General features: G+C 42.7%; 1 protein-coding gene across 2 annotated transcripts in view; it reads right to left on the minus strand.

The window, feature by feature from the left end:
* GABRB2 (gamma-aminobutyric acid type A receptor subunit beta2) overlaps positions 1 to 12,934 on the minus strand; it is a 218,564-nt gene that overhangs the window by 96,976 nt on the left and 108,654 nt on the right. The gene's annotated exons all lie outside the window — the stretch shown is intronic.

Genomic DNA, 12,934 nt, shown 5'->3' on the forward strand with positions numbered 1-12,934 from the left:
GCTTTGGAATTGCTGTTCTACATCCTGTATGTTAACAGAGATGCCCCCTCTCTGCCATCTTAGATGCAAATGAGGCTAAGCATGTTTCCACAATCCTATCAACCTTGCCAGGGGGAATAAAGTTCGTCTTGCCCTGCCTTCTCCTTGCTTTTGGTATTGGCTCTGGTTCAAACAGAGGCCTGGGAGAGAGATGTATTTTCCTCAAGAACACAGAGCTTGTAGGTAACAAATTATAAAGATGAGCACAAAACCTACACCTGTACAACTGAAGTGTGATCTAGAAAAGGGGTGGAGGAGTTTGTAGCAGCATCATTTATGAACACATAACTCATTAAGTGAGATCCTCCATTAGAAAATGTAAAGCCCACCAACCTTCTGCTCTGCTCCTCTCATACATTGTTCTGCATTAGTCCCATATACACATAAGTGGATGAAACTTATGTACTTGAGGAAAAAAAAAAGAGAATAAGCAGAAATAGCTCATGCATGGCATCAAGTTAAGCTGACCATCTATTGCTTTAAGAGATGAAAAAGCCCTATGAATTTAAACAGTAAAGAGGAGAGAGGAAATGATGACTTGGGGATAAACAAAGTCTATAACTGAATGAAAAACTGGCTGCAGAAACACAACCTGCATTCCAAAAGATTTACAGATTGAAAACACATTTTACATTAGGAGACTGCTGAACTTGAAGCCTAAATGAGCACAGAGTGATGAGACAAAAGGGTGGATGTGTTAAGCAAAGCCAGAAGGGGAGCGGATAAAAGTTTGAAAACAAAGTGAAGCAAAATAGGTATGCACAAGGCATAAATACATTCCTCCAATAACAGCAACAAGAAGCTGGCTTACGAGGATTGGCCTGCCAATCAGAGGATATATTAAAATGTAAAGTTTATTTCCCAGAGTTAGAATTAGAAACTATACCAAATGGGGAGGAAGAGAGAATGGAGAATTTTTCTCCTTGTAATTCCTTTACATTGAAGTTGATGGGAATACAGTCTAACTCACTGTTGCAAGCTGGGAAATGGTTTTACAGTGTAGACCTTCTTTATGGAGGGGCAATGGCTCTGTTTTGAATTTTTTATTGTGCCCTGTTGCGTGACATGCTTTGCCAGGGAAGGAGAACAGCAGGGCAATAATCGACAATATTGTCTCTCTGTAGCTTTGAAATCACCACTTTCACCCACCATTCAAATGATAGTTCCTTTAACAGATCCAAGTTTGCTACACCTAGAAAGCAATGGCTAATAGGGGGGGGAAAAAAGCAACAATAGTAAGTGATAAACTGTTCCTCCAATGCTCCTGGAATGGCTAATGAGCATGGGTGAATCCTCTTTTCCAAGACATTCATTCCAAATTCAAATAGACACTGAATCAAAACTTACATATGAAAACAATACCTGAAACTTTCCCCCTTTTCACCGCTGGTTTTTTTTTTTTTTTTTTTTTATAACTTTTCCTTGCTTTGATCACCACAGTCCATGAGGCAAGGTAGAAAGGTGGCCCACCTCTATGCCCTGAAAGTGGCAGAGCCAAGAGAGGAAGGGGCAGGGGCAAGGGCAGTCAACTCCCAGCAATGCCTGGACTGCCCCCACCCACTCACAGCTGTAGGAGGGCTGCTGCAATATTTCCAAAGGGCCTGGAGTGCTGGCCCCTTTAAAAGGCTGGGTCCAGGGGCAACTGCCCCCTCCCAACCCTTCCCATCAGCAGGCCAATCACACTGGGAACTGTATGTTCAAACCCAGTTTTGCAGATTCATGTACTTAAAATTTGCATCAATACTCTGTGGGTGCTTATACAAATTAAACTCAATCTCCAAACTTACCACCTTGTCCAACATCACAATCATTTATCACCTTGTCCAACATCACTAATATAACTTATACAGATTGAACCTCTCTCATCCAGAACTCTCTCGTCCAGCAACATCCATAATTTGGCATGGTTTTTAGTTGGCCACACCCGTAAGAGGTCATCCTGCTAAGTTTCCCCATGGTCCCATAAAGTTTGTTTACAGCCACCAGACCTGGATCTCAGTGTTCTGTACTGTTCCTTAGTTGTAATATGCAATTCCAGTAAGTAGTAGATGTGTTGATATTATGCTAGACAACACAGACAATGTGGACCTCCCTTGGTCTGGCAAATTATCTTGTTCAGAACAGGTCGCGTTCCAAGGATACTGGATGAGAGAAGTTCAATTATCAGTGAACATTAGTAAGTGGCATTTACCTCTGCAGAGTACAAGTAAATTCCTCAGCATACTAAACATAGCAAAACTAAAATCCAGGTTCTTTCACATATCATAATGACATAGTTGAGTCTTTAAAACAATCAAAAAAGGATGATGAGTTTATATCGGAGAATAACACATAAGCAACACTTCTCTACTACAGAACGTAAATTTATAATTATCTTTCTCTCACCGGCTCCAGTGATCCACCATGTCCATGAAATCATGCATTGCACACATTAGTCAAATATTAAACCTCACATTTGCTATTACTAATGGTCTCATATTCTATTGAATCAGCTTGGAAAACTTCTCCCAAAACATGCTCTAATCAAGTTCTATAATCATTAAAAAGTATTTATTAGCAACAATATTTATAAGTATTTAAGGATGAAAATAAATGTTAACTAAACAACCTTTTAATTTTACTTTACATGCCCCTTTTCGATTGTTCCATTCAATATTCAAATTGAGAATCCTTTCCTGTGTCTTTCCATTACACAGTACAGGACATGTTTTCCTTAGCAATCATACAGATCACAGATTTAGACTGTACTTAAATTAAAATTGTATTGAAATAAAATGACCAGATGAAGCTTAGGGAAAATTAAATGAGATGAAACAGACAAGATGTGACCCGATGAGACAGATAAAATTTTTGAAATCTCTCTCCAACACAGATAAAAAAAAAAGCTGTAAACAGATGAGAGAGAGAGGGACGGACAGACAGACAAGACAGTGGCTGACTACTCACTAATAGCTTTAGCTTTTTAAAAACAGCTTATCACTTGCTGGTGAACGCTTTTCACAAAAATGATCAGAAGCCTGGGAACTTGAATTCATTATTCTGTCCCAGACACAGAAAATCATGGACTGAACACACACATTAAATGTAAAGTTTATTACAAAATCCGTAAACTCCAACTCCTCCTTTTTCATCCCCATGACTACAGGGGTGTTAATAAGGCACTCCATCTTAAACTATCCCTTGGAATATGTGCTAACTACTTAACCAAAGCAATCTGTTTCCATCTGCACAAAAACAGTTATGTAGTACTTTAAAGAATTAAATGAAAGTAAACTGGCATGGCAAAAACACAGAGATAATTTATTTTTTTTCCTAGTTTTTTTCTATCTGTTATATTTTGGTGATGCCAAGTTTACTTTCCTCAGAATCCCCAGATCTGAAGAAGTTGATCTGTCCCACAAAAGCTCATCACCTAATAAATTATTTTGTTAGTGTTTAAAGTGCTACATGACTGCTTTTTTGTTTTGGGAAGATACAGACTAACACAGCTACCTTTCTGTGACTGTTTCCATCTTGCATAACCTCAAGAAGAGCTCTGTGTGGCTCCAAATTTTCTCACCACTTTCCTTGGTAGGAGACAGTCAGTTGGGCAAAGTTCAATATATCAAGAGAAAATGATACAGTATTTCAATTTCCTGCACATTTTGGGCAATATAATTAATCCTTCTTTTAATTTCACATTACAACCACAACTGTAAATAAGAGGCATATGTGTAGCAGTGGAGGGGGAATAGAGATTTAACCCAGTGATAAATACAAAGCAACATTTATGGAAAATATATATTTTCAGAGGTTTTCATACAGAGCAGTTCAAGTGCAAATTCCTTAATTCTAACTGGAATAAGCAAGTCACGTGGGCTACACTGTGAGTTGAATGTCCAGGAATGCTCTTTACAGTAATTAGGACTCTCCCTTTTGGTACAGTGAGGTGCTGGAAAATCATGTTTCTATTATTTCAGGATAGGGTGATAGCTTATTTTCCCACATGTGCCCAGTCACTAGGCTGACACATATATAATGAAGCAGAGTCCTCACGCTCATTTGTGGGAGGATGAGCATCAGTTGTGTAATGCTCCAGAACTGGCCCTACCTGATCTAGGTCACATCTAGGTTACGGTCAGCAACCTTTCTGAGGCAGATTGGTGAAATTTGACTTTTTGACCTCTGTGTGAGGTCCAAGCGTCAGTGATACTTTTTATAGTCACTAATAGTTCTACTTACAACAGCTTCATTAACAAATATATTAAGATGAAGAGATTTACCATTTAGTTGGTGGTTGGGAGCATTAGCTGGTCTTTTGTTAATCCACAGGTGGCATGGCATTGAGCAAGCTCCCAGCTGCTTGGAGGAGGAGGGGCAGGGTTGAGCTGAGCTCCCACCTCAAATGCTGATGAAAAATCAGCTGGCATATCACTCCTGGCACCTGTGCTGGGTGCACCTGACCCCAGATCTAAGGGATTGCACCCAGGAAATGGGGGGGCTTTCCTTCCCTGCATATCTGCTTTCAGAACAGGGGTAATTTAGCTCAGAAAATAAGGCTATGCATATGACAAATTAGCAGAAAGCAACTACAGATGGTACTGAACATTATGGTATTATGGTATTAAAGGAAACAATTTAAAACTGGAAGAGAGACAGCTGTGTTAGTCTGTATCCTATCCAAAAAAAAGCAGTCATGTAGAGCTTCTTTATATTCTAAAATTCTTCCAAAGGAAAAAAATACTTCTAAGTGGGTCTGTCCCATGAAAGTTCATCACATAATAAACTATTTTGTTAGTCTTAAATTGCTACATGGCTCCTTTTTTTTCAATTTAAAAATATACATCAGATTCTTTAGGACAGAACATAACACAGAGGTATTGGATCCTGTGTTCATTCACGTGATGGAAATCAGGTCCAATGCCTGCATAACAGCATTGTAAATATTCACATTTTAGCCAGGACACCACACCTATACATTCCAGAATGCTGGCTGTGCAATATATAGTGGCCTTAATTTCTGCTATAGGCAATGGGAACTGAATGTACACTGGTCTTTGAGGTTAGGGCCCCCATCGTATCTGGACTGCATACAATAACATGCCAGATCTGGACTGCAACAATGCAAAGTTGCTGTTAACATGCACAACAACAGGAACATAAAAGGAGACTAATGCTTGAAGCAGTGATTCATTTCTTCCTGCCGTTGTCTTTTTTCCCCATTTGTGTAATGGTAAGCAAGGACTGTTACTCTCGTGTGGGTCTTTATAGTCACAATAGACGCTGTAAATGAAGGCCTCAATTGAAACTTTAAAGGGCGCGATCCATAGTCTGTGCAGACTGAAGGATGCCTACTAACTCTGAAATACACATACAGAACAGATGGGAGAGAGATGTCTTCCACAGTATCCAATACACACTGGGGAGATAACGATGGGATGAAAGAGTAGATGAAAGATAGCACTGATAAAAGAATAGATCTTACCAAATAGGCAGAAGGCATTAAACCCTTTACAGCCTAAGTTGAGTGTTCTGTAGTCATGGGACATTGGCAGAGTTCAGAAATGTGGCTTCCTGAAATCAATGAACCTTCTGACAAAAGAATCTATTTAACAAGTTATTGTGAGGTCCATTTCTATTGTAAATAAATTTTGTTTTGTGCTCTAATGTAAAATGTACCTTATTCACTGGAGGATTTAAAGTGAAGCATTCAAGGTGTTGTGTGTGTGTGCTCCCCCTCCTCCCCAGATAATATGAGCTCTACCAGCTTGGATAATCTTTCCTTCTTGAGTCTATGCTTATCAAATTTATCATTAGAATTATTACTAATGATTACCATGGTAAAAGGCACCAGTACTAGAGGAAGTCATTCCCAACAATAGATTGGGGCACATATGAGGCAGCTGCTTACTACTTACAAGAATAAGTATGTAGCAGGAGGAAAGAACACGAGAAAGACAAGAGGGGAAGAAGTTGGGAGAGGCAAGAGGGATGAAATCTTGTCCCCACTGTAATAAATAGTACTTTTGCCACTGACTTCACTAGGGTCAGGAATTCGCCCGGCACCGGGGTGTGCTGGGTATGAAGGTCTAACATGGTTGTGGAACTTGTTTTGGGTTGGGGGCGTTACTGACACTCACACGAATCAGTTGGGGGACACACAAGTGAGATGCCAAATATCCCACCCTCACTGATATGGTCCCCAACTGTAGGGGGACAAGGCTATGGGGTATGGGCAGGAGGGAGAGTGCAGGAGCAGGCTGGAAATCTGGGTGCCTGGGTGGGAAGGAGGGTCCAGGAGAGGGCTGAGGATGAGCAATTTAGGCAGGAATAGACTGGGAGTGGGAGATCTGGACCAGAGTGGTGTGCAGGGGTGGGCTTGGGGGCATGCAAGAGCAGGCTGTAGGTGGGGTCCTGGGTGGGAGGGAGCTGTAGGAGGCAGGTGAGGGTCTGGACAGGAGAGGTGCAGGAGGAGGCTAGGTGTGAGAGTCTAGGTAGGAGGAAGGGTGCAGGAGAATTTGGGGTGTGGATTCTTAAAGGGGAGTCAAGGTGGGGATGAAGGTAGGGGGCAGAAGCAGGATGCACATGGGTGTCTGGGCTGGAGGGGGCTGTAAGAGAAAGGTGGGGGGCGAGTCTAGCAGGGAGGAAGGACGCAAGAGGGTTTGGGTATAGGGTCTGGACAGGAGGGGTGGGAGTGGGGTGAGCGGTCTAGGAGAGGGCAGGAGCAGAGTGTGGGTGGGAATTCAGGGTGGGAGATAGGGTGTGAGAAGGGGGTGGGAGTGGAGGTCTGGATGGGATGGGGAGCAGGAGCAATTGAGGAGCATCGGGTCTGCTTGAGTGAGGTGCACTTACCCGCTCACCCCCTGGCTGCATATGGCTCTGTGTCCTTTCCCTTTGCTCCCAGGCACTGCTCTCTGCTGCTCTGATTGGCCAGAATTCTGACCAATCAAAGCAGCACTATGAAACCACTTGGCAGTGCTGCTGAGGTCTCTGCTGCTCCAAGTCCCCTTCACACAGCTGAGGAAACAGCTACGAGTGGCAGCAGAGCTTGCCTGCTCTGACCTGTGAGGATTTGGGCTCCAAACCCTCAACCGCGCTGCAGGCCAGATGCTACGGACAAGAGACCCAAAGCCCAGGGTCCAGATCCACAGGGTCCCCAGACTCATCTACGAGAATGAACTACAGCATGGGCGAAAGCAATGGCCTGAAAGGAGGTCATTGGGGAAAGTGAACACTTGCCCGGGGCTTATCTTGATTTGATTCTATTAAAATTTAATTGATTTATTTAAACCAGTACAAGCCCTTAATATAGATACCCAGAAACCAGTTTCCTCTTTGTTTAAATTGATCCTGCTTGTGTCAGTAAATGACCAAACTGAGCTAAGGCAACTCCTGTGAGAGTTTGCTAACGTCTCTGAGATACTGAAGGATAGAATGGACATAGACAAGGAAGGGAAAGAACCTGTATGCAAGTTAACCCATATATACGCTGTATCAGTGTGCTATTATTTTTTAATTTAAAATATTGCCAAAAGGAGACAAAGCCTTTTACAGCAGACTCCACATGGCAGTTAAGAAGCCAATGCTGGACAGTGTACTAAATGCATGTTGCATAGTATGTAGTGTATGGTAAACAAATCTCTTGTGTTCTATTCTTCATCCAGATTCTAATTCGACGAAGCACAGGCACCCTAGTATGGTAATATTATCTACTGTTCAACTGACAGAGCCATATATGCCTTCCAACGCTGAACACTCAGACATACCAAATGCAAAAACACGGATTGTCTAATACTGTAATTGGAGTCACTGGAAACAGCATGCTCTGACTTGCACATGGCAAGTATCTAACCTTTGGTAATCCTAACAGGTGTAATATGGCTGGAGTCAGTAAATAAGGATCTAAATCAAATGGCACAGAAATCTTTTTACAGGCATACACAGACTTATGTAAGATAGAGGTTGTGGCTGGTTATCTGTGTACATGTAAACATACATGCACACACACACATATTGTACACATATACACATGCACTACAAAACACCATCTGCAAGGAGGATTCCTGTGGAGCCCAAGACAGGGGTTTAATGATGTACCCACCACCTGCTCTCCTCAGACAGCCTCCAGAACACCTGCCAGCCTTAGTCTTAGAAGGATGCAATCTAAAGAGGTGAATCAAACCCAAACGAACTGGACTGAATTTTCTGTCCAGAGCTGCTCCTCTTTGCTTCACTCAGAAAAATGGAAACTAGATGCAAATAGCCAGTAGATAATTCGCTTGGCATACAACATTTTTTTCTAAAGCAAACAGACTCAGGATACTGTGCATACTCCTACCATTCCCTGAAGGGTGCATATGGAGACAGCGTGGAGGATTTCTGCTCTGCTACACTATCGCCCACTGGAGTTGGGTCCACTAGGGACATCAAGCCACAGTTGGAACTTTGAAGTGCCTATCTGTAGGTGACATCACGGTTGACCTATGTGTCAGACCTCTACAGCAGGCCTCATGAGACTTCCCCGGCACCCTACCTCTTGTGCAGAGTGGAGCTCTGACAGCAGAGAATCTGCCATTGTATACATATTTTTAGCTACAAAATATTGACAAGATTTTCCCCATAAGCATTTCTACAGAGGAAGGAAACTGGCATGTTACACCTCCTTTCACAGAATAAAATACACTAATTCTCTTAGCAGCTCACGAACAACATCTTCTCTGATATTTCTACATGGTGTTGATGTTCACTATGTGATTTCATTTGACTTTATAACCCCATACACAGCTTGGAAAAAGAGTATGAGAGGTTTTTGCATACACTTAAAAGTTCACCTGGATTGCACTCTTTGAGAAGAACTGCCAAAGACAATATTTTTAAACATTTCAGTCAAATACCAGATTTTTAAAAAGCAGTCTCAGGAGAACCTGGTGTCAAAGGAAAATGTACATAGCAGTCATCGCTTTTTTCCACATGATATTTGCATACAGAAATCCTCTGTCATCCTAGCTCACCATGGACTTGTACCCCATTGAAGTGTTGTGTGTACATTCTAAAATCTATTCTTACTGGGGGTGGGGGAAGCCCTAAAAATGGAATAATGGTTGTGCATTCAGGAAATGTGTCATCCATGAAGAGGGAGAAAAATTAAATACCTTGATTGAGAAATTGGCTGAGAAGATCACACACTATTGCAACTTCTTGCATTGCATAGCTGAATCTGAATTTATAGTTCTTGTGAAAATGTAATTGAGGTATCTGAACATTTGTGCTCTCATGGCCCGCCCAAATCTGAGAGGTTTGGTTTGGTACCACAGATTGATTGCTGTAAGGCTCTATAAAAGTGTTGATTACAAGCCCTCAGAATTTCTTCTGCTTCAAAAGCAGCAGCTTTGCAGTGACCACTGCCTCGGTCAGTTCGCTGAGGTAATGCCAGCTACTGGGGTCCATATTAATCTAATTCTACAAACAAGTCTGCATGTAGTTCCCTCCTTCTGGTTTGATCCTGTGGTCTCCCTCTGGCCCTGTGACATGTTTCCCATCTGTTCATGCAGATGGCATTCTCCAGCAAAGTCAAAAGATCTGGTGTCCCAAACGTCGTCTTTATTTAATTTCTTCTACTTGCTCAGGCATGTTCTAAAATAAGAGAGGGAGGGATTGTCCTAGATAATTCAGAAATTGAGAGTAAAAAGCACTAACAGAAGATGGCTCAAAGTATGTGCAATCCTGTAGGACACAGATATGATTTACATGAAGGGAAAAAGAAATTTTGAATGGTCATGTTCAAACCACCGGATGGAAACATGGGTGCTATATGAATTATTAACTCAGTTAGAGCCTTAGAAATTAACGGTGGGCAAACAGTAAAAGACAAGATTTACAACTCCAGATGCTTAGCCAAATCTCTTGGAACTGTTTGAGGCCAGACCCCAAGCAACAACGGATCCTGCAAAGCTGGAAGCCTAAAACCCGGGGATGGCAGGCTGCAGAGAAGACACTTACCTGTGTCTAAAACTGATATTTTTTGAGATGTGTTGCTCATGTCCATTCAGCGTAGATTTGTGTGTGCTCCCACTTACACCGGTGCAGGAAGATTTTCCCTTTGCAGTATCTATAGGTTGTCCTTCTTGCCAGACAACTCTGACAGTGGTGGAAAAGGGCAGGAAGCTGAATGGACATGAATACCACATCTCGAAGAACACCAGTTATGTCTTCTAAAGTAATTGCTCATGTCTATTCAATGTAGAGGAATACAAGCATTATGTTCAGAGGGGGTGGCTACTACTGACATACATTTAGTAAAAACTTGGGAGGCCACGACAAGACCAAACAGGAGGACAGCAAACTGGTAGTGGTTCAGTCCCAGGAGGAACAGCAGGAAGCATCTGTGACCCTCAAAAATGGCAACGTGGAAGTAAGCATCTTCGAGACTGAGGGCAGCCTACCAATCTCTTGGATCCATTGAGAGGATGATCGAGGCCAGGGATACCAGGCAGAACTTGAGCCCCATCAGGTCGCAATTTAGCCCACATAGATCCAGAATGGGCCAAAGCCCTCCTTTAGCCTTGGGGATCAGGAAGTAGTGGGAATAATTCCTTGGTTCTAGTAGCAATGTGGAACCTCCTCCACCAACTTCAGTCTGTGCAAACCTTTGACTTCCACACTGTGGTGGGAACCAGGTGAGCGCCAGGCCAAGAGGAAGGGGCACAGGTGACAGGAAAAAGTCACAAAACTGAGAGGTGTGACATCCTGATCATACCTTCAGAACAGGTGCTTGGAGGCTACCTGTGGGTGGGAGGAGCCAGGCTACATGCAAGAGCGTGGTTTAGACTGTCTCTTCCTAAACTCTTTATAGTTACTTTTCCCCAAGTCCTGTTAAGGTTGAGAAGACTAGGCAGATGGAGTTTGAGGCCTTTTTTTTAAAAAAAATTGCTAGTCCTGGGATGTAAAGGCCAAGAGTTCAGAGCGTGATGCAGGAGTCTTTCAGCCTATGGAGCTGTGTATCCATCTGCTTCGCAAATGGGGCCACCCCATCGAAAGGTTGATTCTGCAGAGAGAGAGAGAGAGAGAGTGCTGCAACTTGGGAGAGAGACTGGAGAGGAGCAGCCACAACATCCTCCACATGGATATCACTGAAGCCATGGAATGAGCAACTGCATCCACTGCATCTGAAGCAGCCTGGAGTGCTGCTCTAGCTGCCATCACTCCCTCCTCTGCCAAGGCCTGAAACTCTTTAAGTCCTCTGATAGAGAGGACTCAAACTTGCCAATACCCTGCCAGATATTTATCTCATTGCGAGTTATGAGTGCCTGGTGATTCACCAACCAGAGTTGTAAGCTGGAGGATGAACAAACCTTTTTTTCCAAATAAATTCCATTTCTAAGGCTACGTCTATATGAGATGCTTTTCCCAGCAAAACTGGACGTTTATTGGGAAAAGCCACAGTGTCTACACGCAAAATGCACTTTGTCAACAGTTTGTTGACAAAACCCAGAACATCCGTTGGCAGTGTTATACCTCTACCCATTCAGGTACAACTCCTCTATTGTTGCCGAAACTGAACCTTTGGGCATTGGAGCTAAGACAGACTCCACCAAGAAAGCCGTGAGCTGAATATCCCTCTCCTTCTTGCTATGAGGCTTGAAGGACTTGCAAATGTGGTGCTTTTTACTATTCTGATCCTCAAGAAATCACAAAGGGGGTCACTTACACGTATGGACTGATTACAACTGACATGATTTGAAGCCCAGAGACCACATCAAGCCCTGGCCCAAGGCTAAGTCCCTACGGACATACACTAGCTAACTACTAAGAACCATACACTGACTAACAATACAACTATTTAAAGGGAAAATCAAAGTCCAAAGAATGAAATTCGCTGCAGCTAACACTGAGAAAAGCTGGTTCCAAGCACCATCACTGGTGGCAAGAAGGAACTGAGATTGGAGCTGGCTGGAGTTGTCTTTTATAGCGTGGTAGGTGCACACTGCTCCACGATGCACATAAGCCAGCTCCCCTGTGGGTACTGCTAAGGGAAAATCTTCCATCACCAGTGCATGTGACAAGCACAAACACCTATGTTGAATGGACATGAGCAATCACTCGAAGAAGAATCCATGGATACAGTGGGCAGCAGAATGCTGGGGGTGCTGAGACTCAGGGCTGGCAGGTTAGCAGCAGGGCTGGGTCCTGGGCATGAGGAAGCTCGGTGCAGAATCTGGGGGTGCTGCAGGACACCCCATGCTCCTACTTCCCATGCTTATGAAAGATGCCTTTGTGAGGTACCAAAAGTTTTGTGCTGATTTTGTAGCACTCACAGCATAAGGGGCAGAATTACTGTTTGGCAGGTTGACAGTGGTATCTTTCTCTTCTATCCTCTGTATATCAAATTCTGATGTGAAAGAAACTTCACACTTGAAGAACTTCCAGAATTTCTTGTCCCCTGCCATGTTCCATCTCTTCAGGGGCTCTCTGAAGCTGTGTTTTACACCAACTGATTGGATTGATAAAGCATCCAGAGTAGTTACAAAACAGTATAGTTAAAAACAAGGGTTCATCTAACTCCCTAATAATTTTTTACACTACTCCCATCTCAAAACATCTGCTAAAAAAAGTTATTCCTCAACACCAACCTCCAGTTCAAATACTACAACAAGGAGACTTTTTAGGTGAAGTTAAGGAATTTCTGCAGTGCTAAATTGCTCTGATATGTAAATCTCAATTTAAGATTGTGTATTTGGTCACTTTTGTCTTCAGAATAAATCTAATATCCTTCGAGCAACCTATTGTATAACTTGGTTCCAGAGCTGATGGAGTTTCTCTTGCTAATGAAGAGTAAATACAGCAGTTTCTCTGCTAGGCAATAAAAGCCTGGATTTTTTTTTTTTTTGCCACGGAACTGCCATGTAATCCACTTTGA

Source organism: Carettochelys insculpta, chromosome 15, assembly GCF_033958435.1.
Source record: "Carettochelys insculpta isolate YL-2023 chromosome 15, ASM3395843v1, whole genome shotgun sequence".
NCBI classification, from domain to species: Eukaryota; Metazoa; Chordata; order Testudines; family Carettochelyidae; genus Carettochelys; species Carettochelys insculpta.